The sequence below is a fragment of the Microcebus murinus genome, chromosome 10 (genome assembly GCF_040939455.1).
Source record: "Microcebus murinus isolate Inina chromosome 10, M.murinus_Inina_mat1.0, whole genome shotgun sequence".
NCBI lineage: Eukaryota > Metazoa > Chordata > Mammalia > Primates > Cheirogaleidae > Microcebus > Microcebus murinus.
This window is the reverse complement of record NC_134113.1, coordinates 78,242,918-78,266,539: the sequence shown is the minus strand read 5'-3', so window position 1 is coordinate 78,266,539 and position 23,622 is coordinate 78,242,918. Positions and strand designations below refer to the sequence as shown.

The window sequence follows — 23,622 nt, the reverse complement described above, 5'->3', positions numbered from 1 at the left end:
GACTGATGACACAGCACTCTAACTCGGGCAACAGAGTGAGCCTCTGTCTCAAAAAAAAAACAAAACAAAAAAAAACCCGACAATCATAACACATAAATAGCTCAAATGCTTAATTTTAACTTTAAACCTTTAAAGGCACATTCACTTGCCAAACTTCAGACATAAAAGTCAAGGCCTTTTCTTTGATTGGTAACTGAACTTTTCATGATCTTTCTTACATACCCATAAAGCACCGTCTATAATTTCTAGTTTTAGTTTATTTAAAATAGAGTAAGAATGTAATAACACCGCGGAAGTAGCTGAATACCGAAACCGTGTAGATTTTGGTGATTTTCCCCCCAGTCTTTTACAAGTTGTCTTGCTCATGCCTATTCTGACAGCTCTTGTTTTTAGCATTTCATTTTTACAGTCTTTCCAAAGTATTCAAATAAGTTTTCAAGAAGCAGCGACTCCCTCTCACTTCACACTTAATGTTTCATCAGTTTCATAATATTTAATTCAGTTACATGTTTTAAAAGATCAAGTACGACCGACATGATCAGGCTGGAGTACAAACCCAGCCCACTCTGGGTGAACCCGCACTCCACGTGGAAGGGGCCAAGGGCTGGGGCACAGGGGAAGGCAGGTGCTCTCCCACCTGGGGGCCTCGAGGGGGGAGGGGGGAGCAAGGGCAATATATGTAACGTTAACATTTGTACATTTGTACCCCCATAATGTGCTAAAAAAAAAGAGAGAGAGAGAGAGAGAGAGTGAGAGATCTACTCATAGTATATATATTTTTATTATTTATTATTTATTATTTTTCTCTTTTGGGGGCCTTCCGGTAAGGACCAGAAGACCTGATAGACAAATTCTAAAATAGCTGTAACACTCTACTCATAGTATATTATCACAATATAAACAGTTTAATAAAGGTACAAAGTTTTATGGTATACCTTATCTATTTTTTTTTTGAGATAGAGTCTCGCTTTGTTGCCCAGGCTAGAGTGAGTGCCATGGCGTCAGCCTAGCTCACAGCAACCTCAAACTCCTGGGCTCAAGCAATCCTGCTGCCTCAGCCTCCCGAGTAGCTGGGACTACAGGCATGCGCCACCATGCCTGGTAATTTTTTTCTATATATATTAGCTGGCCAATTAATTTATTTCTATTTATAGTAGAGACAGGGTCTTGCTCTTGCTCAGGCTGGTTTCGAACTCCTGACCTCAAGCAATCCGCCCGCCTCGGCCTCCCAGAGTGCTAGGATTACAGGCATGAGCCACTGCGCCTGGCCTATGGTATACCTTAAAATGATTCTCTCCTGTTACCAAACATGAGTATTGTTTTGGAATTTTTTCTTACTTTTTTTTTTCTTTGATTATTTTAATTTATTTTTGGAAATAGGCAATATCCCATAGTTTGTAATTTCTAGAGTAAAACAAACAGTTATGAGTTTGTTATCAGTTTGTTATCACCTTCTCTGCCCCCAGCCATCCAGCTCAATACGCCAGAGGCAACCAGTATAACCAGGTCCTCCTTGGAGAGAGGCCTTATGGAGACTTTTTACGTGACTATAAAAGCATATCAAATACATAATCAAATACATGGTTTTCTCTTTATAAAAACACAAAATGTTAACATACTAGTTTCTGCCACTTCTAGGATGAGTTCTGACATCTTCCTTCACCCTCTGGGATAGAATTTTCAGCAAGCTGGTCAAAACTTGTCAGATGCTCTGGGTTTAGCTGACTAAGTGTCCAGCAGATGGCCAGGTTACGTCCCTGTTACTACTATATGTTGATTCTGTGCCAGTTTTGTAATATATATCAAGAACACATCATCTGCTTCCTCTCTGAGACCAGTTCAACATCTGTCTCCTTTATTCATTTGTAAGCAGATTAGTGTGTATTTCCTTAAAGGTATATCTTCTTGACATAGAATACTCTCCTGCTATCAAATTTTTAATTATTTTTTTATTTATTTGGTGCATGGGATAAACTACTTCATGACAATAAGTCCACAAAGTCTTGGTATTTCCCATTAGCTGATACGTGTTTTGTATGTTGCAATGTAAATTCCTTTTATTTACAACCCATGTGCTTTACATTTGTATTAATATTTGAATTTCTAAGTAGTACTTCCAGTCTCTTCTAATTATTTTCTCATGTGAATTGCTGGGAAGCTCCTGCAGTCTTATTTTTCTTTCTATGCCCTATCTGTTCTCCTCCAAAGACATCAGCATTATGGCTTTATGGGGGGGGGGTGGCTATTTTGCTTTCTCTATATTTTCAGAGGATAGAGGAGAGCTGTCTTGAACAAGCCAGCTAACCTCTGGGAAAACACATTTGTTCTTCCTGATCTTTGCAATACACATGTGACCCCAGCCAAGAACCTGTCCTTCCAGGATATTAAGTCATGGTTCAGGTATCCAAGCTCATTTCATCAACACTAACTACATTGTCAAGAGTCCCTTTTCTTTATCTTTCAGATATCCTACTCCAATGAATAAGAAACTATGGAAACACGACCTATACACTACTAGTTTCCTGCCTAAGAATGCACAGTCCCTAACAATGGTTCTCCAATCTTTGGTCAGTGTCTTTTTTGTGTTTAAGAATGAACAATTTGTAATTTGCCAGGTTTGTTAATCAATTCATTGATTTAGCCAACAAACATTTATTTAGTACTCAGGAGCTGGATGGTTAAAAATTAATTTATTAATTAAATCTTACAGTAATTTGTTACTACCTGGCTAACCTATCTATAATTTAAATTGATAAGTATTATATAAAAATATGTTACAAAAGTTATGCAGGCAGTGAGGAAGAAGGAAATAACTCCTGGTGGGTAGTAGAGTAGTGGAAACAAAAAAAAGACTTTACAGAAGAGAGAATCTGGAGTTTTAGAAATAAATAGGATTCTGCCAGGCAAACAAAGAGACAAGGGAGAAAAATGTATACAAAGGATTTTGTGCAAAAGCATGGAGGTGTGAACACACATGTAAAGACTAAACTAAGGCAACATCAGTACCAATTAAGAGGTGAATAGAGAGTTGGGAGACAGTTTAGAGTTAGAATTTATAGGATTCATTGACCATTAGGATATAGGAAATAAGAGAAAAGTAGGATTTAAGAATAACCTTGAGTTTTTGGTTATGGAAAGAATGATGGGTGATTAAGCCTGAAATAAGATTCATGAGAGGGAACAGGTTTGGGTGTTGGGCTAACAATAATGAAGTCAATTTTGCACGTATAGATTTTGAAATAGCTGGAGGCTATTTCAACAGAGGTGCCCTACATGCTCTGAGAAGTATTGGTCTGAGCCCCAGGGAGAGAGCTAAACAAAATAAGTCTGGGCAATTGTTCAGATCATGGTATTTGCTGTGGATTGAGAAATTCATGAGAGGAAAATAAGTGGGGCATCTTGTCTTAAACATTCCTCCAAATAAGAGAAAACTGTGAATAATTTTTTTCATCCACACTGATCTGTCTTAACAGACTAGTAACAGGAAAATATATGGTAATAGTAATAATAAAAAAAAAGCTAGTAATAAAAATAGAATAATAATAATATTTTAAAACTAACAGAAAATAGTAATAGAAAAAAATATATATTGCAATGCAATGTAAGGTTATCCTTTAGGTCAAGAACACCAGTTCCAGGACTTGCTGTTCATGACCCTTGTTATTTCCAACCTTTTTTTGGCAACATCCCACCAACCAGATCCTAGAAATTAGACAAAGGCTAAAATCAATATGACGCTTCAGACACCTCCAACTAAATTGATGGAATTGCTGTACTCATTAACTAATATAACACATGGTCTGTAACTTTCAGTTACTGCCATGGTGATGAGTAGCATCTGGCTACTTTATTTGGCTACCTACATTAGATACTTATGAATGCCAAAGGAGTAATTGGCAAAATGTGACATATGATTCCTTATTACTACTAAGAGTCTCTTTAATTTACCCTACAAATTGTGTGCAAAAGTTATGTGTTATTTAGCATTTTGAGTTTCTCATTGAATCAGTATAAACCAAAGAAGTTCACATACCCTCAATCCGCCATCATTCTATTGGCAGGAAGTAGTATCACTCTCTTTTCTAATTTTTTAACACAACTATAAAGTGACCTAATTCATGAGGGCAAAAAATATTTAAAAACCAAGTGTCTGGAAAACCAACATAACACCAAAACCTATATGGGAGGAAGTGTTCAGGCAAAGCAGAATTGCAAAATGTTTTGTTCAAAGTAAATAGGTCTCTGTCCCCTAAGGGAAGCACACCCTCAGGGGAGGAACTGGTTTGAATGAAGTTTTCTTTGTTTCAGTTCAGGCTCTACAGGAAAATTGCCAGGCATGTGACAGAAAGCTAAGTTTTCATATTTATTCCATTTCTCTGCCGTTTCCAAGAGCAAGTCAGATCTGTTGAATCTTTCGGTCATACCATTTCAAACACCACGTTCACTTATAGAATGGCAAGAGAAGATATTTTAATTCAAACTACTGTAAGATCCTGGGCTATAAGGACAATGGACACCTTCCAGCTTCTGTTTACTGCTTGTTTGCTAACCGCAAGACACTATGAGTACATTATGGGATGCAGAGGAAAAAGACAAAGAATGCGGAAACCCGAGTCTCTCAGCTAGGATCTTAACAGGTGAGAGCCTATCAGGGGCAGGATGAAGTAAGAATCACCATGGGGGCGGATGCATGACCAGTGTGTAAACAATTTAGTTATAAAAGGGCACTAGCACACAAAGGAGGGTCCCTGCCCGGAGAAGAGGCCACTGCACTGGCACTCTGGGGGCTCGGACCCTAGCTCGAGCTAGACAGTAAAACTCCTTTTGATAATTATAGCCTCGGTCTCTCTGTCTTGCGGCCTTATGAATCTCGAATATAACACTACCCAAGAGCAGTGAGTTTGTTTAATTTAAAACTGTATGGCCAGTACCTAGATCAGTACCTGGCTCATTTTAGTGGGTCAAATATTTGTTAAACTAAATAAACTCATTTTGTTTCCTATGCTCAACTCCATCTAACTGTCATATTTGAACTGGCACAAGAAGCACCTTTTCATGTCTCCCTTCTAAGCCTACTACACTGGGATCACAACTGGAAGACTTTCAATCGATGCTGCAATGGCTATTATTTTTATTTATTTATTTATTTGGAGACAGAGTCTCACTCTGTTGCCCAGGCTAGAGTGCCATGGTGTCAGCCTAGCTCACAGCAACCTCAAACTCCTGGGCTCAAGCGATCCTCTTGCCTCAGCCTCCCAAGTAGCTGGGACTACAGGCATGCACCACCATGCCCGGCTAATTTTTTATATCTACATATTTTTAGTTGGCCAATTAATTTCTTTCTTTATAGTAGAGATTGGGTCTTGCTCTTGCTCAGGCTGGTTTTGAACTCCTGACCTTGAGCGATCCTCCCACTTCGGCCTCCCAGAGTGCTAGGATTACAGGTGTGAGCCACCATGCCAGCCCTGCAATGGTTCTTAATTAGATGAGCAATTCTTACTTTAGTTTAGCCTATCAAGAGGCTTCTGTGATACCTTCAAAAGCTTTGGAATTTTAAGGGGGAAAAAAATCACATAAAAATGCAGATCTAACAGATGTTATAGATGTTATAGAAATCTTCATTTGAAACACCAGTTGCAATGATAGTAAAAGAGCCATAGCTTGCAAGTTCTGCTTCAATAGACTGATTTTTTTTTTCAAGTAGCTGATAAATTCTGGAAAAGGGAGAGTGCTGACCCAATTTCTTTTGCTTCACACTTCAGTCAATCGTTGGCATCTCTATTCCATTTCTCTTTACAATCCAGGACAGAGGTCATGTTTATATTACAAACCAATCTTCCCTCCTTTTTTCTCTGTGTTACTTTCCTTATCTCCTTCAGGGATCATTTATTTATCATCTACCATACGTTAGGTCTTGGAAATACAAAGTAAATAATATTTAGACTCTCGTTTCAAATAGCTTGTAAACCAATGGAGTAAATCAACAGTTACGATAATTGCAAAATTGCAATTGGTTGCATATAGAAAAGGCAGAAAACCCTGACTTCCCCAAAGAGCTAGCAGGTGGACTGAGTCTTGAATGACAAGTAAAAGTGAATCAAGGAAGTAGCATGTGCAAAGGCATGACAGCAAGGGAAATTATGGCACATTTAGGAAGCTATTAATAGTTCTTTAGCAATGGACGTAGATGTTGTGAGATGAGATCAGCCAGTTAGATAGAGGTAAGCAGAACTAGGTAAGATCTGAAGGAGCTCAGGAAATTTTACCCCGAAATATGACTCCTTGGTATAAAGAGTATTTTGAATTAAAGGCCCTTAGAGATCAATAAGCGTATCCCTTTATCTGCATAAACCAGAAAAACCTATCAAAAAGAACAATGGCCTTCCCTTCTCTTCCCTGTTGGCTCACTATATTGCAGGAAAGAAGGTCATGAATGCAACCAGACCTGGCCCAAATCGTTGTAAATATAATACCATGTTTTCCCGAAAATAAGACAGGGTCTTATATTTATTTTTCCTCAAGAAGACACCCTAGGGCTTATTTTCAGGGGATGTGTTATTTTTTTTAAGTACGGTACCACAATCTACATTTGTTCAAATATAGTTAAGTCATCTTCTTCTGGAACGTCATCATAACTCTCCAAACCCTGAATTCCATCCTGAATTTCTTGGGACTCTATTTCCTTTAGAACCATTGGCCCCAGTCTCTCAAGTCGAGCAATAGAGCTCTCATGGGACAGATGAGAAGGGCTGCTCTTCTTCTTTACCACTGGGCGACGAAATGCATGGGTCTTGCAGATATGCTGCGTAGCCACGCCCATCACTAGGTCTTATTTTCGGGGTAGGGCTTATATTGTGCAAATGCTTAGGAATCCTGCTAGGGCTTATTTTATGGGTAGGTCTTATTGGTTTCCTGTCTTTCAGGTTAATTTAATTTGCAAAGAGATTCATTTACAAGTCAATCTGTTTTCCCCATCTATTCATCCTCCGTAGTAACCATCTATTGGCCCTAAACAGAATTACCTATATTCCTCATCTCCCTCTCCCCTCTAAAAGGAAGGTATAAAAATTTCTGGACCCCATTGGGATATTTGGTAATCTCTCCATGATCTCACCGTGCACATGGTAAATGAACCTCTTTCTCTTATTAATCTGCCTTAATTGTGAGTTGACCTTTCAGTGAACTTCTGGCATACCTCTGCCATCCTTAAGGAGTTCGACTTCAACTTGAACCTGTTATTTCTGTAATAGAAAAAGTTCTCTGATAACACAATTGAAAATATACTGAAGGCAGAGGAAGAAAGCAGACAGAAAGACAGGTTAGGGGAAGCTGTTATAGTGCTTTAGAAAAAAAAACAATACCTTAACTATGGTATTGACAGAAGAGAAGTTTTGTTTAAAGCATCCTAAGTAGTTAGGAGGAGATTATCACAATCCTCCAGAAAAGAAATGATGTCCTGAACCAAAGAGATGGATTTAAGAGGTTTATAATCTCTCTCAATTGCTATACAATATGCCAATTGTTTTAAATCTCTCCCTAGAATCTAAGATACTTAAGTAAAGCTTGTTAGCTTTCTGGTTCCTTTGACTGGTTGAATATTGTCTTTGATGTTACTTTCATTTAGGGTTATTTGAGATTAAGATCTCTATATAAGTACATTTTTAAACACGCCTTTTTTTCAACTACTACCAGGAAGTATGTGCTTTAAGAGAATATAATGATCAGGCCAGGAGCGGTGGCTCACACCTAGTAGCACTCTGGGAGGCTAAGAAGGGAGGATGGCTTGAGCTCAGGAGTTGGAGACCAGCCTGAGCAAGAGTGAGACTCCATCTCCATTAAAAACAGAAAAAAAAAAAAAAAAAAATAGCCGGGTGTTGTGCCATGTGCCTATAGTCCCAGCTTCTCGGGAGGCTGAGGAAGGAGGATTGCTGGAGCCCAGGAGTTTGAGGCTGCAGTGAGCTATGGTGATGCCACAGCATTCTATACAGGGTGACAGAGTGAGACTCTGTCTCAAAAAAAAAATATATATATATATATATGTCTGAACTCTAGTGAGTCAACTTCTTAAATGTGTGAAAGTAGTTGGTAGAGGAAAGAGCTTGAAGAGTGATCCTCTTAAAATATAAGTTAAATCATCTCACCACTGCTCATAATCTTTCCATTCTTCCCATCTTGCTGGTAATGAAAGTCAGTCTTTACAATGATCCACAAGGCCCAGAGCATACTTCCAACCCTCTGACCCCAATTCTTCAATTCCTATTACTCTTTCCCTGGCTCATTTTGGGACAGCCTTGCTGGTCTTCTGTTTCTCAGACTCAGGCGGCTCAGGCTGTGGGCACTTGCCCTTCCTGTTTTCCCCAGTTACCGTCCCGGCTTGCTTCCTTATCTTCTTCAGGTCTTTTCCTTCCACTTAAAAATAAAACAGCCCTCCCGCTCAATACTCTCTTCCCCAGGGGTCCTCAAACTTTTTTAACAGGGGGCCAGTTCACTGTCCCTCAGACTGTGTGAGGGCCGTTGGAGAGTGCGGCTCACATTCCACACATGCGCACTGTGGGCCGGGGACAAGTCAGCTGCTAAGCAGGACAGGCAGAGGCAGCAAAAACACCCGGCGGGCCGGATAAATGTCCTGGCGGGCCACATGTGGCCCATGGGCCCTAGTTTGAGGACGCCTGCTCGTCCCGATATATAATTTTCCATAACACTCACTGCAATCTAACAAACTTTATATTTGTCTTATCTCGTTCATTTTCTGCCTCCCACAAACTAGGAAGTAAATTTCACACGGCAGGGATTTGTAATGTTTTGTGGCATCTCTATTGCCTAGAACAGCGTCAAGCACATCGTAGAGACTATTTGCTGAGTGAACAAACTGCTGTTTCAGTGTGACTGTCGTCATGCGATCCTGGTGTTCCGAGGACCTAACTGATTGACCCCGCAAAATCATTACCATGGAAAGAACCCTGCAGTTAGTCATTGTGTTTTCACCAGGAAGCCTCTGGCAAAGTCAAAAGTAGTCACAATTGTTTCCATCGACATAGAATTTTGTTTAAAGCTTTATAATTAGGGCTTGGGTTAAAAGAATAATTCATTTAAAGCCAATCTTCACCTGATCCGTAATGACTATCAAGCTGTTCAGTTCTTCAGCATAATATAGAATCTGCGCTTTTTCAAAACTTTGAACTTTCTATTCTCTCCTGTAGCTACGAAATGTTCGTTGTTCGTTACTATTGAGAAAGGTTTTTGTTGAAAGAGATTCCATTGCCTTCAGCTTTATAGTTAGACACTTTAGTGGGTTCTCTGGAAGGTGACGATATCAGCCAAAGCAATCATCACAATTAACAGAACGAAAGGATTGAGTAATGCATCCAAAGACTCTTTTTAATGGTCTTAATTTTTAGAAGGTTTTTATTGCTATTTAGTTTTGTAAAACATAAATGAGTTCTCATTACTAAAAAGTCAATTAATACAGATGTAGATAGAGTTTTAAAATGCAAGTTTACCTTCACCCTTCTTCCCAGTTCCACTGTCCCCCCCAAAGTAACAAAAGTTAGTAATTGGCCATGTATTTTTCTATACCTCTTTTTATCCATTTACACAAAGCGGCACACCCATGGTTTTAGTATTGAAGGATTAAAAAATAATATATATACATATGTGTGTATATATATGTATAAAATATACATATATATATGCATATATATATATTTGGTAAGGTGCTTTCTTCACCTAACAATGTGTTTTGAACATTTTTCCACATCAGTACCTAATAAATTGAGTGATCATACATTTAGGTTTACCCTATTTTCCTGGATTAATTATTAAGGGTGCTGTCTTTTACTATTAAAAGCAGTCTACTCTGACAATAAATTATATGGTCCCCTAATGTAAAGCTAATGAGTAATGAGTAATGAATTCATAGCAGTCCATAAAACCATAATCATTACCTTTAAAGTGAACATTTAGATATAACCTCTTTTGATATCATGAACAAGTCTGCCGTGAACATCCATTTACAAATGTCTTTGTGCCTGTGTATGAATATATTTATAGGCTAGATTCCATAAGTTTAATTGTGAGGTTAAAGGATTTACACGTTTAAATTGTTCTCTAAAAAGCTATATCATTTTATGTTTCCGTCAATAGCACCTATGTTCCCATACCCTCACAAATAACTGAATATTGTATAATTTTTTGGCCAATTCAATGGGAAAAATATATTTCATCTTGTTTGAATTTATATTTTACTGACCACAATTGAGATTGAATATGTTCATAATATTTAACATATTTTGCCCATTTTTCAGTTGAGTTGTTTTTTCTTACTACTTTATAAATATTCTTTTATATTAAATGTAATATATGAGGTTGTAAATATTTTCTCCCAGTATATATTTTCCCAATAGCATGAAAAACAAAGGTACCGATTTCACAGCTATACTTACCAATTTTGATATTCTTCAAAGCATAATGTCAAATTTTCTTTTATTTATGTATTTATTTATTTTTCCAACATATTATGGGAGTACAAATGTTAAGGTTACATATATTGCCCTGGGCCCCCCTCCCTCCTCGATTCAGAGCTTCAAGCGTGTCCATCCCCCAGTTGGTGCGCATCACACTCATTATGTATGTATATACCCATCCCCTCCCCTCCCCACCTGCTCGACATCTGAATAATGTCAAATTTTCTTATCTTCCAAAGTTTTATGTGTATATATATATATATATCCAACCATACACAATTATTATAATCAACAGACATATGTTGTGAGTCATTTTATTTCTATATGCCATTTCTCAAAATTTTTATATTAATTTTTAAATTTTCTTCAAAAACAAATGTTTTATTTACAATTTTGAGTATAAGAAACAAATATTTATTGCCTATAAATCATCCTAGCTCCTACACATAAAATCTCATCTTTTTGGAGGAAGCAAAATTTAATCAGATTCTTTTGCATTTTTCAGGCTTTGACTACATTTTCTAATTTTATCTCCAGCAAATCTCATCAGTGTTGAGTTAACCTTTACCTAGAGGTAATATCGAATTGCAGGCATGTCATCCTACCACGTAACTGACACTTGTAGTGTTACTCATCTCATTTTTTCAATAATTCATGAAGAAATGGAGATAACAAGCTTTCTCATCTGGAGAAAATGTTTAATGATTTCCAGAGGGACACAGCACAGCAATTTAAAAAAAAAATTGTATTCAATATTCTGTAGGCAAAAAGATTTCCCCCAAACACTTTCTCATATGAATATATGTTTATGTTATTTGCAACAAGTAGTTATCAAATAATTTTCCTTTTTTAGCTTCATGAGAAAACTACTTGATGAGTTACTGTCTTTTCTCTGAATGAATACACTGCTTATTAATTTACAAAAATTAAAAATAAATATTAATAGCAGCGGGAAGTCTGGTTAAGGAGATAGTCTTCGTCTTTTGGATATAATAGGCTTTGTGTTTTATCAAAATCCTGTTGCAACTAACAACACACATTAAAGTTGAATTTTGGTGTTTTCATTATGACCTAACTTATGTCTAACAAGACCTCATAATTTCCACACATCACCCCTTTTAGCAGGTGACACAAAGACCACGGGCTGTTCAAATGATACCATGGAAAAGCAACTGGAAATAATTGACCTCTCCCTAGTTGGGATCATTCTAATAAGCTGTAGTAAATTAGCTGAATTGAAACTTTCAGGTCTGTCTAATTTATCTTTGTACATGTACAGACAAATTCTCAAGCAAGACTTCCAAAGCATTAGATGAATATTCTTTTTACCACACCTCTTCCACACTCTCCCACACCTTTGTCCACTTTGCATAAAGATCACCTGCACTAATTTATGACATTCTTCATACTGCCTAGACTCTCCATGGGGAGTTGGCTAATGACAGTCTAGGTGTAAGGAATAAAACCTGATTTTGCTGCCATTTGACTCTGTGCAATTGTTATAATTCCCTCAGCTCTGATTCAAGTTGTAATTATTATATTAAATGAGATTAGAAAGGCAATATCTTGGTGGCTCATTCCTCTGAGTATTTCAGATCATTGTCATCATAGCAGAAGGTTTGAATAGTTATCATGGTCCATCTCTAAAGGACTTGAATAAAAATCTTTAAAAAGCAAAAGATTTGTTTTAATCCCTTAGAGTAATAAAGCTTTAGTCACATTCAAAGCCACCCAAACCCTAATTTGTTTTCTGCCAGATTTGATCATTATTTCTACAATGTAGTTCTTGTAAAAAAAAAAATACATATATATATATATATATATATATATATATTTATAGGTTTTTAAACTAGATATTTGATTTGAGGGTTTTTAATAGTCTACGATTAAAGCAAAAATTTGGCATCCTTAATTGGTTTTCTCCATTACCATTTATTAATAGCTGAATATTGAAATTGGAGCCAACAGATGGACTGTTTTTTTGTATATGCTATCTGCTGGCACTGAGAAAGGAAATGTTCTAATTCTGCCCTTCCTTTATGACAATGGATGAGCCTATTAATCATTTAGGCAAATCAGCTCACCATGGCTGGCAACAGTGAATCCTGGCAAGCTCTGGAACTGTAGAAAATCAATTAAATTAAATTTTAATTCTACCACTTATTAATTATGTGACCTAGGTAAATTGCCTCTCCACTCTCCAAGTCTCATAAAAATGGAGATAATAATACTTGCCTTATACGTTTTTATGAGAATAAAATGTTAAGTGTCCAGCAGAATCCCTGGTACTTTTTAAGCATTCAACAAAAAAATGATGTTATTATTGTTATGTCTTTTCTTTGGTGGGTTATTGTATAATAAGTGATGAGCCAGGTGCAGTGGCTCACATCTGTAATCCCAGCACTTTGGCTGGCCGAGGAGGTTGGATAGCTTGAGATCAGGAGTTTAAGACCAGGCTAGACAACATCACCAGATCCCATCTCTACAAACAATGAAAAGTTGAAAAATTAGCCAATGTAGTGGTGCATGCCTGTAGTCCTACCTACTCAGGAGTCTGAGCCAGGACAGTCACTTGAGCTCTGAAGTTTGAGGTTGCAGTAAGCTATGATCACACCACTGCCCTCAAGCCCAGGCAACAAGGTAAGACCCTGTCTCTGATAAATCAGTCAATCAATAAATCATGGTAGTCTTTCATCTATTTCAAAAACATGGTAGAAATTTATTTCTCATACCAATTTATAACCATAAAATTAGGAAAAAATTTAAAGTTCAGTTGGCCAGAATACCTTTTGTAATGAGTACATTTACAAATTACTGGAGAAAGTACTTGTGGGCATATCCCTCATGAAAACCAATTTGGCAAAATATGTCAAAGTCCTAAATACATTCACATACTTCAGGTTAGTATTTCCTTTCCTAACAATCTATATTAATGTTTTAGTCATAAAGATATTTATTGATTAGTTATATATAATAACACAAAAACACAGAATCAACTTATAAGTTCACTAGCTGTGAACTATGAATCAAAAATAGGCACAACAAGGCTGGGCGTGGTGGCTCACGCCTGTAATCCTAGCACTCTGGGAGGCCGAGGCGGGTGGATTGCTCGTGGTCAGGAGTTCGAAACCAGCCTGAGCAAGAGCGAGACCCCGTCTGTACTATAAATAGAAAGAAATTAATTGGCCAACTAATATATATAGAAAAAATTAGCCGGGCATGGTGGCGCATGCCTGTAGTCCCAGCTACCCGGGAGGCTGAGGCAGAAGGATCACTCGAGCCCAGGAGTTTGAGGTTGCTGTGAGCTAGGCTGACGCCACGGCACTCACTCTAGCCTGGACAACAAAGTGAGACTCTGTCTCAAAAAAAAAAAAAAAAGGCACAACAGAAGTACAATGAAAACTCCAGACAGTACATGTAAAATAAACATGAGAAAACTTAGAAAGTTAGGAAGAAGAAGGCAGACTGGCTTGCAGCCTGAGGAAAAGCATGGCGGTGAGTGTCCTGGGTTTTCTTTTTGATGGAGAGGCGATAATTTGTAAGTGCCCGCTGGTACAGACCGAAAAACAAAAAGCTCCAAGAAGTGCCAGTTCTCTCTAACCAAAGGACTAAGAAAGGGTAGCCTAGCAAGACAGAAAACTATTATATAATACCCTCTCCTACCCTCGGTCAAACTCCACAGAAAAATATGCAACCCCACCGTCAACCTTGTCAGCAAAGGCTGAGTGGGAATTGGTGGGGATTACAGATTTTGCCCAGCGATGACGAGGCACACTCCTCTCCACCAGTGGAACCAGGACTTTCATCCCTGCCTGACAATAGCAAACGTCTTCTCTCACAGTGGCAGTAAAGATTAAGGGGGAGTCTGGACTTTCATCCCCATCTGGAGGTAACGAGCACACCTTCACCTCCTCATTGGGTTTGGGGAGGCCAGGTGAGCTTTGGCTCCTGCTTAGTGGTAACAAGGCAGTCCTCTCTCTCCCAGAGTGGTGCTGGTGGAGACCGAGTGGAGAGCAGTAATGTCACCCTCTCCCTCAGGCCAAGGTGACGTCATGATGGCATAGTGGGGTACCTGACTCCTATTCCCACCTATCAGTTATCTAGTCTTGCAGCACTGCCTGTCATTAAGGAAGTGGTTTCCCACCCATTTTCTCTGCTGGAACACTGTCAGATAAAGTCTCCTAAACTACAAAATTTATTAATCAGTAAGATTCAGAGTCTCATGCATAATACTCTAAATGTCTAGGATATAAGCAAAACTCATTTGCCATACCAAGAAGCAGGAAAATCTCCACTTGAGTAAGAAAAAACAATCAACAGGTGCAATACTGAGAAGACACAGATGTTGGAATTATCTGACAAGGATTTTGCAGCAGCCATCATAAAAATGCTTCAACAGGTATGAACCTGTTTGAAACAAGTGAAAAAGTTGCAAGTCTCAGAAAAAAATTAATGTTGTAAAAAAGAAACAAATGAAAATTATAGAACTGAAAAATGTAATAACCAAAAAGAAAAGAAAAACCCAATAGATAAGCTCAATGAAAGAATGAAGAGGAAAGAGAAAAGAATCAGTAAACTTGAGGATAGACTTCAAATAACCCAATCTGAACAACAGAGGGAAGTAATAGACTGAAGAAAAAAAAATTAACAGGGAACTGCGGGACTGTAACAAAATAATTAAATTTATATCCCCAGAGTCCCAGAAGGAGAGAAGAAAAAGGTTAAGGCTGAAAAAGTATTTTTAGAAAATGGCTGAAAATTCCCCAAACTTTTCAAATAGACATTCAAGAAACAGAGTAAATTCCTAAAAGAAACTCAAACAATTCCACACCCTGACATATCATAGTCAAACTTTTGAAAACGAAAGATGAGGAAAAAAATATTAAGAACATGAGTCAAATGATAGCTTACTTTTAATGGAACAACAATTCAAATGACAGAGAATTTCCTATCAGAAACTATGAAGGTCGGAAGGAAGTAGCACAATTTTCAAGAGCTAAAAGTAAAGAACAGTGAACCTAGAATTCTATGTCCAGCAAAAATACTCTTCCATAATGAAGAGGAAATCAAGACGTGATGAAATGAAGGAAAACAAAGAGAATTTGTTACCAGCAGACTTACCCTAAAAGAATGACTAAAGGATGTTCCTGGAAGAAAAAGTAAATAGTAAAAGAAAGAGTCCTGGTAACATCAGGAAGAACAATGGAAAGAGTAAAAATATGGGTAAATGCAATACATTTTTCTTCTTCATTTTTCTGACTTGTGTTTGATTATTGAAGTAAAATGATAATATTGTTTGGTTTGTAAAAATATATATGGAGAATGTATGTATGTAAAAAATATAGACAAAACACATTCTATGAGGCCAATATTACCCTGATACCAAAACTCAATAAAGATATTACAAGAAAAGAAAACTAGAAACCAATATCCCTGATAAATATAGAAACAAAACCCTGAACCAGATACTAGCAAACCAAATATAGCAACATATTAATATAAAAAGGATTATATACCATGACCAACCAGGAATGCAAGATCGGCCTAACATGAAAAACAATTCATGTAATATGCCATATTAACAAAATAAAGCTCAAAAACCACATTATCATCTCAGTAGATGCATAAAAAGCATTTGACAATATTTAACACTCTTTTATGATGAAAAACATTCAACAAACTAGGAATAGAAGGGGATTTCCTCAAGTTGATCTAAGAAAAACTCACAGCCAATATCTTACTTAATGGTGAAAGACAGCCCTTTCCTCCTAAGATTGGGAACAAGACAAGCATGTCCACTGTCTCCATTTCTATTCAATATTGTACTGGAAATTCTTGACAGGGAACTTAGTCAAGAAAAGGAATTAGTCTGGGTGTGTAATCCTAGCACTCTGGGAGACCAAGGCAGGAGGAATCGCTCAAGGTCAGTAGTTTGAGACCAGCCTAAGCAAGAGTGAGACCCTGTCTCTACTAAAAATAGAAAGAAATTAATTGGCCAACTAAAAATATATAGAAAAAATTAGCTGGGCATGTGACACATGCCTGTAGTCCCAGCTACTCAGGAGACTGAGGCAGGAGGATGGCTTGAGCCCAGGAGTTTGAGGTTGCTGTAAACTAGGCTGATGCCATGGCACTCTAGCCAGGGCAAGAGACTGAGACTATCTCAAAAAAAAAAGAAAAGGAATTAAAGAAATGCATATCGAAGAGAAAGAAGTAAAACTATCTGCAGATCTGTAAGTTCAATGCAATTCCCATTAAAACCCCAGCTGGATATTTTTCTTAGCAGAAATTAACACACTGATCCTAAAATTCATATGGAAATGCAAGGGACTCAGAATTGCCAAAACAATCATGGAAAAGAAAAACAAAGTTGGAGGACTCAAGCTTCCTAATTTTGAAACTTACTACAAAGCTAAATTAATCAAGACTGTGTGGTACTGACATAAAGATAGACAGATAGCTTAATGGAAAAGAATTGAATCCAGAATAAATGTATAGCCAATTGCTTTTTGGCAAGGTAGTCAGGACAATTCAATGGGGAAAGAACAGTCCTTTGAACAAATGGTTCTAAACCACCAAATATCTACAGTGAAAGGAAGGAAGTTGGACTCCTTTCTTATACCATACACAGAACTTAACCCAAAACAGATCATAGACCTAAATGTAAAAGCTACAACTCTAAGACTCTCAGAAGAAAACATAGGAATTAATATTTATAACCTTAGATTGGGAAAGGGCTTTTAGGTATGACACCAAAAACACAGGTGATAAAAGAAAAAAATAGATAAATTGGAATTGATAAAATTTAAAAATTTGATGCTACAAATGATACTATCAAGGAAATGAAAAGACAATCCACAGAATTGGTGAAAATATTATCAAATCATATATCTGATAAAGCACTTGTATCCAGAATACACATACATACTTATATATATACATGTGTGTATGTGAATATATATGTACATACATCCTTTACAAGTTAATAATAAAATGTAAATAAGCCAATTAAAAAAATAGGCCACGGCTAGGCACGGTGGCTCATGCCTGTAATCCTAGCACTCTGGGAGGCCGAGATGGGAGGATTGCTTTATCTCAGGAGTTCAAGACCAGCCTGAACAAGACCAAGACTCTGTCTCTACTAAAAAGAGAAAAATTATCTGGCATGTCGCCCATGCCTATAGTCCTAGCTACTCTGGAGGCTGAGGCAAGAGGATCACTTGAGTCCAGGAGTTTGAGGTTGCAGTGAGCTATAATGATGCCACTGTACTCTACCCAGGGCAACAGAGCAAGAGTTTATATAAAATAAAATAAAATAAAATAAAATAAAATAAAATAAAATACCAAGGACCTAAATAGATATTTCTCCAAAGAAGATACAAATGGCCAATATGCACATGAAAAGATGCTCAGCATAAATTAGTCATTAGAGAAATGCAAATCAAAACCACTACACTAGGATGATATTAATAATAGCCATACCTATTCAGATGGTACATAATAGGATGCTATTTGGTAATAGTAAATCAATTTTTTTTAAATAACAAGTATTGGCAATGATGAAGGGAATTAGAACCCTCATACATTATTAGAAAGGACATAAAATGGTGTAGCCAATTAGAAAAACTGGGAGTTCCTCACAATGTTAAACATAGAATTACCACATGACATAAGTAATTCCACTCTTAGATATATACCCAAGAAAAATTTTTTTTTTAAAAAAAGAAAAAACTAAATTAAAAAAATTGATTTCTCCCCATTCTTCAAATCTCACCTCCCCCTTCAGACTGCATTGATTGGTACCGGCCTTCACTGAGTAATGTCTGCAGTCTGTTTTTATGGCCTTTGCTTCTTGTTCACATTTCAGCAGTTGCTTACTGCCTGGCCCAGCCCCTGACCCCCTCCACTCATTCTCCACTCCCCCTGCTCACAAGAACTCAAACTCACAAAGTCCAAATCAACCTGGCAGCTAATGCCCTGCACAATTTCGCTTCACTTGATGCTTCCAAACAACCTTATTTTTCCATTCTTGGCTCCTTACGAATAACATATGGCAGTAAACCTTAAGGTTTGTTTTTTGTTTTTTGTTTTTTTTTCAGAGTTCCCCTATCTTTGTTTGTAGAGGCTATTCAATAATTTATTTAATTACATCGCATACTTCTGAGTCCAACCTTAGGGTTTTGATGGCAAACAAGCAGCAATAGTCACAGCCCATGTCTTGCTATAAGGAGAGTTGTAAAGGGAACAGCAGAAAGCAGCTGCTCCTCAGGGAAGAACACAGTCTGATGGAGTAGAGTCATATTGAAGATGCATTTGCACCTACTCAGACACTTTCTGCAGAGGATCTGAAGAAGGGCAGGAGCCACCAGGCATAAAGCACTCAGGAGGTGGCATTAGAGGCTGAGTGTAGTTAACATTGGTCATGAAGCTTTGTACCACCAAAACTGACAGGGAGAAGTAGGGCCTTCCAAGTACAACTTCATTCATTTACAATCCTCTTTTATTCTGAACCGCCTAAGGCTGGACAAATTCACCCTCTTCTTTAAGGAAGACAGGGTGGGTAGATAAGGAATAGGAAATTCTGATCATGCAACGCTAGGTTGCTGCTGTTATGAAGTCAGCCCACAATAGCCTTTCATTTTTTTTTTTAATTTAATATCTTACCATCCAGACACAATAGCCTTTCAACAGGCTTTCAAAGTAATGGAGGGGGTGAGTGGCCCATCGAGACAACATCTGCTTAAACCATGAGAAGACTTGCTCTCCAGAGGCATTGTCAGATCTGTAATCTGATTAGTCAATCAAGGAAATTCACTTTGATGAACACAAACAGGCATTTTTCCCAATTACCGTTATTTACAGATGCAAATGCTCTGTGAAATGTAGTACTTAAACTCAGCTGTGATCTAATACCACCTCTTTCCATAATGAGTGTTCAAAAGGATCAATCAACAGACCCTCCAATAGAACATGTAATAGCTTTTAATAATCTAGGGGCTTCTTTAATTATTTTAATTAAAATCAAAATTGAGGAGTAAAAGCTATAGTTTCTTTCTCCGCAGGGTTTACAGTAAACTACCAAAGAATGTACTCAATTGTTATTGGTTTGTATGTACAAGGTAAAACATTATACCTGACTTGAAATGTAATAATTCAAGAAAAAAATATAAGGACTTGTTTTTCACTCAAATGTAGACATATTCTTATAACATGAAGAATATTGACTATGGGTCTGACTTGTTTTGCACTGATAATAAAATAAGAAACCCATGTGCTAATATAACATATCCTACCCCCTAAATATTAAATTCTTCCATTTTGGAGCTAAAGCAAGCAAGAACAAATGCTGGTTTTCTAGTGTCTTTGCTTTTTACATAACTCTAAATCAGTTCGAAATTTTTCACTTAAAAATTTTTCTTAAGATTTAAAATTTCTTGTTGTCATGTAGATTAAAAATAGTTGTTTGAACTAAAGTCAAACTCCTGTGTGCATGCATGTAGATGCAATCATTATCTTTGCCACATGATTTTGTATTTCTTTGTCTCTGACCCAGGAGTCTTGTGTCTTCTACAAGCAGCCATGAAACTACAGCAGCCTAACTAGTTAGCTTACAAGCAGGTTAAAAATCTCAGACCTTTCACAGTTCTTGACTTTCATGCCATTCTTATTTCTCTCCATCACCTACAGACTGAAGTCTGTGCTATTTAGCCTGGGATATAAGGCCCTTAGTGACCTGAGTGCACCTGTTCCTCTAGCCACATCTTCTTTCCTTCCCTCTTCACTATGTTCACTCACCATTCATAGCTATTTATAGCTCCCTGATTAGCACATCCTATTCCATATCTTCCCACCTGGATTGGGTTTTTTGTTTGTTTTTGCCAAGGTCATGCTCTGTTGCCCAGGCTCGAGTGCAGTGGCACAATCACAGCCCACTGTAGCCTTGAACTCCTGGGCTCAAGCCATCCTCCTGCCACAGCTTCCTGGGTAGCTAGGACTACAAGCATGCACCACCTCACCTGGCTAATTTTTCTATTTTCTGTAGAGACGGAGTCTCCTTATTGGCCCAGGCTGGCCTCAAATTCCTGGCCTCAAGCCATCCTCCTCCCTCAGCCTCCTAAAGTGCTGGAATTACAGGCTCAAGCCAGCTTTCTAATCTCCCCAACCACACTTCTTCTTTTCCTCTTCTCCACCCTAGTCTTCCTTGCCCTGTAATCTCCTTTTTATAGTGCAAACCCAGTTCAGGCATTATCTCTATGCGAGAGCATCCATCCATGGCTAAACTCAGTGCTCTTCCTTTAGCCTCCTAGAGCACCCTGAGAACAACTCAATCATAGTCCTTGCCATGTTTTTGAAGGTGTCCATGTATGTGCCTCTCTCTTCCACCAGGTATTGAGTTCCTTGAATGAAGAAACAGTATTTTCTTCATCTTGGTCCCCCCAGCACGACATGTGACACCAGCCCCTGTGGCTGCTCAGTAAATGTTTAACTGATCTGAACTGAAATAAACTAAACTGATGCATTAGCCCTAATGCTTTTAATTCTCACTTTAAAGAAATGCGGGTGGGGGGAACCTTTTTCACTTATATTCTTAAACTGGGAAAATTGCTTTCCTGCTTTCTTTTGAAACACTATTTTTCCTTTTAAAATATGATTCATTAAGACTCAAGACCTTCCAGAAGAGGTAAGAATTTAATATAATGTACTACAGAGGTTTGATATTTTTCCAAATCTAGTTATATGCTCCAAACCATATTGGGTTTGTCAAATGATTTCTGATATCACTAACTGAAAAGAAAACAGTCTAATTCTTTCTTTTCTTTCTTTTCTTTCTTTCTTTCTTTCTTTCTTTCTTTCTTTCTTTCTTTCTTTCTTTCTTTCTTTCTTTCTTTCTTTCTTTCTTTCTTTCTTTCTTTCACAGAGTCTCACTCTGTTGCCCAAGCTAGAGTAAGTGCCATTGCATCAGCCTTCCTCACAGCAACCTCAAACTCCTGGGCTCAAGCAATCCTCCTGCCTCAGCCTCCCGAGTACCTGGCACTACAGGCATGCGCCACCATGCCCAGCTAACTTTTTCTATATATTTTTAGTTGGCCAATTTATTTGTTTCTTTTCTTTTTTTTTTTTTTTTTTTTTTTTTTGTAGAGACGGGGTTTCACTCTTGCTCAGGCTGGTTTTGAACTCCTGACCTTGAGCCATCCGCCTGCCTCAAGTGCTAGGATTACAGGCATGAGCCACCAAGCCTGGCCCAGTCTAATTCTTTAAATCAAGCACTTGAGAAATGTACTGGATAATGCCACAGAATACGGGCCATGTGGACAGACTTGAAATGGCCTGAGTACTCTGACTCCTGGGGACACCCCCCAAGTCAGGACAATGTCCTGTCAGCTCTAGAAAGAATTTTTTCTAGTCTTTTAATTGGGTGGGGCCAGGTGTCACACAGTTCCAGGACGTGGGGGAGAATGCCATCATCAGATTTTTCAGGACCATTTTATGTGAGGTGTGTGGTGAGAAATTCATCCTTGGAAGGCACACAGAGACTCTGCCCTGAGGCCTTTTATGACATCCCCGCATCTATTGTTGGTAGCACCTAAGGAATTAATGATGAATAGTAGGGGCTGTTTGCATTTTACATTCCCCTGGTTGCTCTAGGGAAGAATTTATGCTTCAAAACAAAATGAAGAAGAAAGAAATTTTTAAAAAGTCAGAGAAGTCAAATGTTTGTTGGCATCCTAGGGTTGTTTTTTTTTTTTTTTTAGAGATAGGGGCTTGCTCTGTTGCCTAGGCTGGGGTACTATGGCCCAGTTAAAGCTCACTGTAACCTCAATTTCCTGGACTCAAGCAATCCTCATACCTCAGCCTCTCAAGTAGCTAGAACTATGAACACATGCCACCACACCTAGCTAATTTTTAAATTTTTGTAGAGATGGTTGGGGATGGAGGGTCTTGCTGTGTTGCCCAGGCTGGTCTTGAGCTCCTGGCCTCAAGGGATCCACCTGCCTCAGCCTCCGTAGTGCTGGGGTTACAGGTGTGAGCCACCTCACCCAGCAGCTTGGTTCTTAATAGCTCATACATAGAATCTCACTTATGCACATAAAGTCATTTCAGGCAATGCAATCTCCTATCTAGAGGCTAGTATTGGTAAGTGGAGGTTCTTAGATTATCCCTGCCAGCTCAAATGAACCCATCTACAGTACTGTAGGTAGAATGAGCATTTGTGCTGGGCATTCCAAGCAGGAATGTAATGTCTAACAAAACTTGGCTAAAATATCCCCACATCGAGTATTTTATTGTGTATAGTACTTATACACACCCTGGTGAAAAATCTTGTCTTGCAATATTCCATGGACTTTTCCATATGACAATCTCTGAGTCCCTGTGAACTTGAATTAAGAAATTTAAATTGTCAATTCAACCAATCCTAGAACTGCTGTCATAAAGATACTAATTTTTATTTTTATTTTTTTTATTTCAGCATATTACGGGGGTACAAATGTTAAGGTTATATTGCCCTTGTCTCCCCTCTCCCCAAGATACTAATTTAAAAAAAAACATGTGGTAGTAGAAGAAACATGTTCTACCTTTACTTCAAGATACATTACAAAATCAAAACTCTTCCTCCTCCCTAGTTCAAATGCAGAGCCCTAGACTAAATATAAATCCACCTTGCACCAAAACAAACAGTTCACAAAAACAAATTCATCTTTTTTTCTAAATTTTTCACTTACTACAAATGGAAAGTGTAATATGTCAAACTACATAATTATAATCCATCAATCTGCTAATGAATTAATGACTACAGAAATATATATTTAGACTTCCTGAGTGGGAATGATTCCAGAATTTGAAATATGTTATTGAAATATTTGACTATTTTTATAAGACCAGAAAATATTTACCATGAAAACGTATTTCTCATTGTCTCATGAATACTTTAGTATTGAATAAAAGTCTAAAAATTGCTAATCTCTTTTGCTTTCTTATAAAAAATCTTATAGTTAGCATATCTTTTTAAAACAGCAGTAAAAAACTTTCAATAAGCTTGTGGCAAAAATAAAGAGTTTATGACCTATTTCAAAGGGTATTGGTAATGACACACACATTCACACAACACATCTTTGTCTATTACCAAGATAAAAATTTTATAGAAAAAAAGTTCAGGATC

The 23,622-nt window shown here is 37.7% G+C and overlaps 1 non-coding gene across 1 annotated transcript; it reads right to left on the bottom strand.

Moving 5' to 3' along the window:
* Positions 1–811: 811 nt before the first annotated feature.
* On the bottom strand, positions 812–873 carry LOC142873572 (U7 small nuclear RNA). Its single transcript, XR_012921577.1, has one exon. It is a non-coding gene; the product is annotated as a U7 small nuclear RNA (small nuclear RNA).
* Between the last annotated feature and the right edge of the window lie 22,749 nt (positions 874–23,622).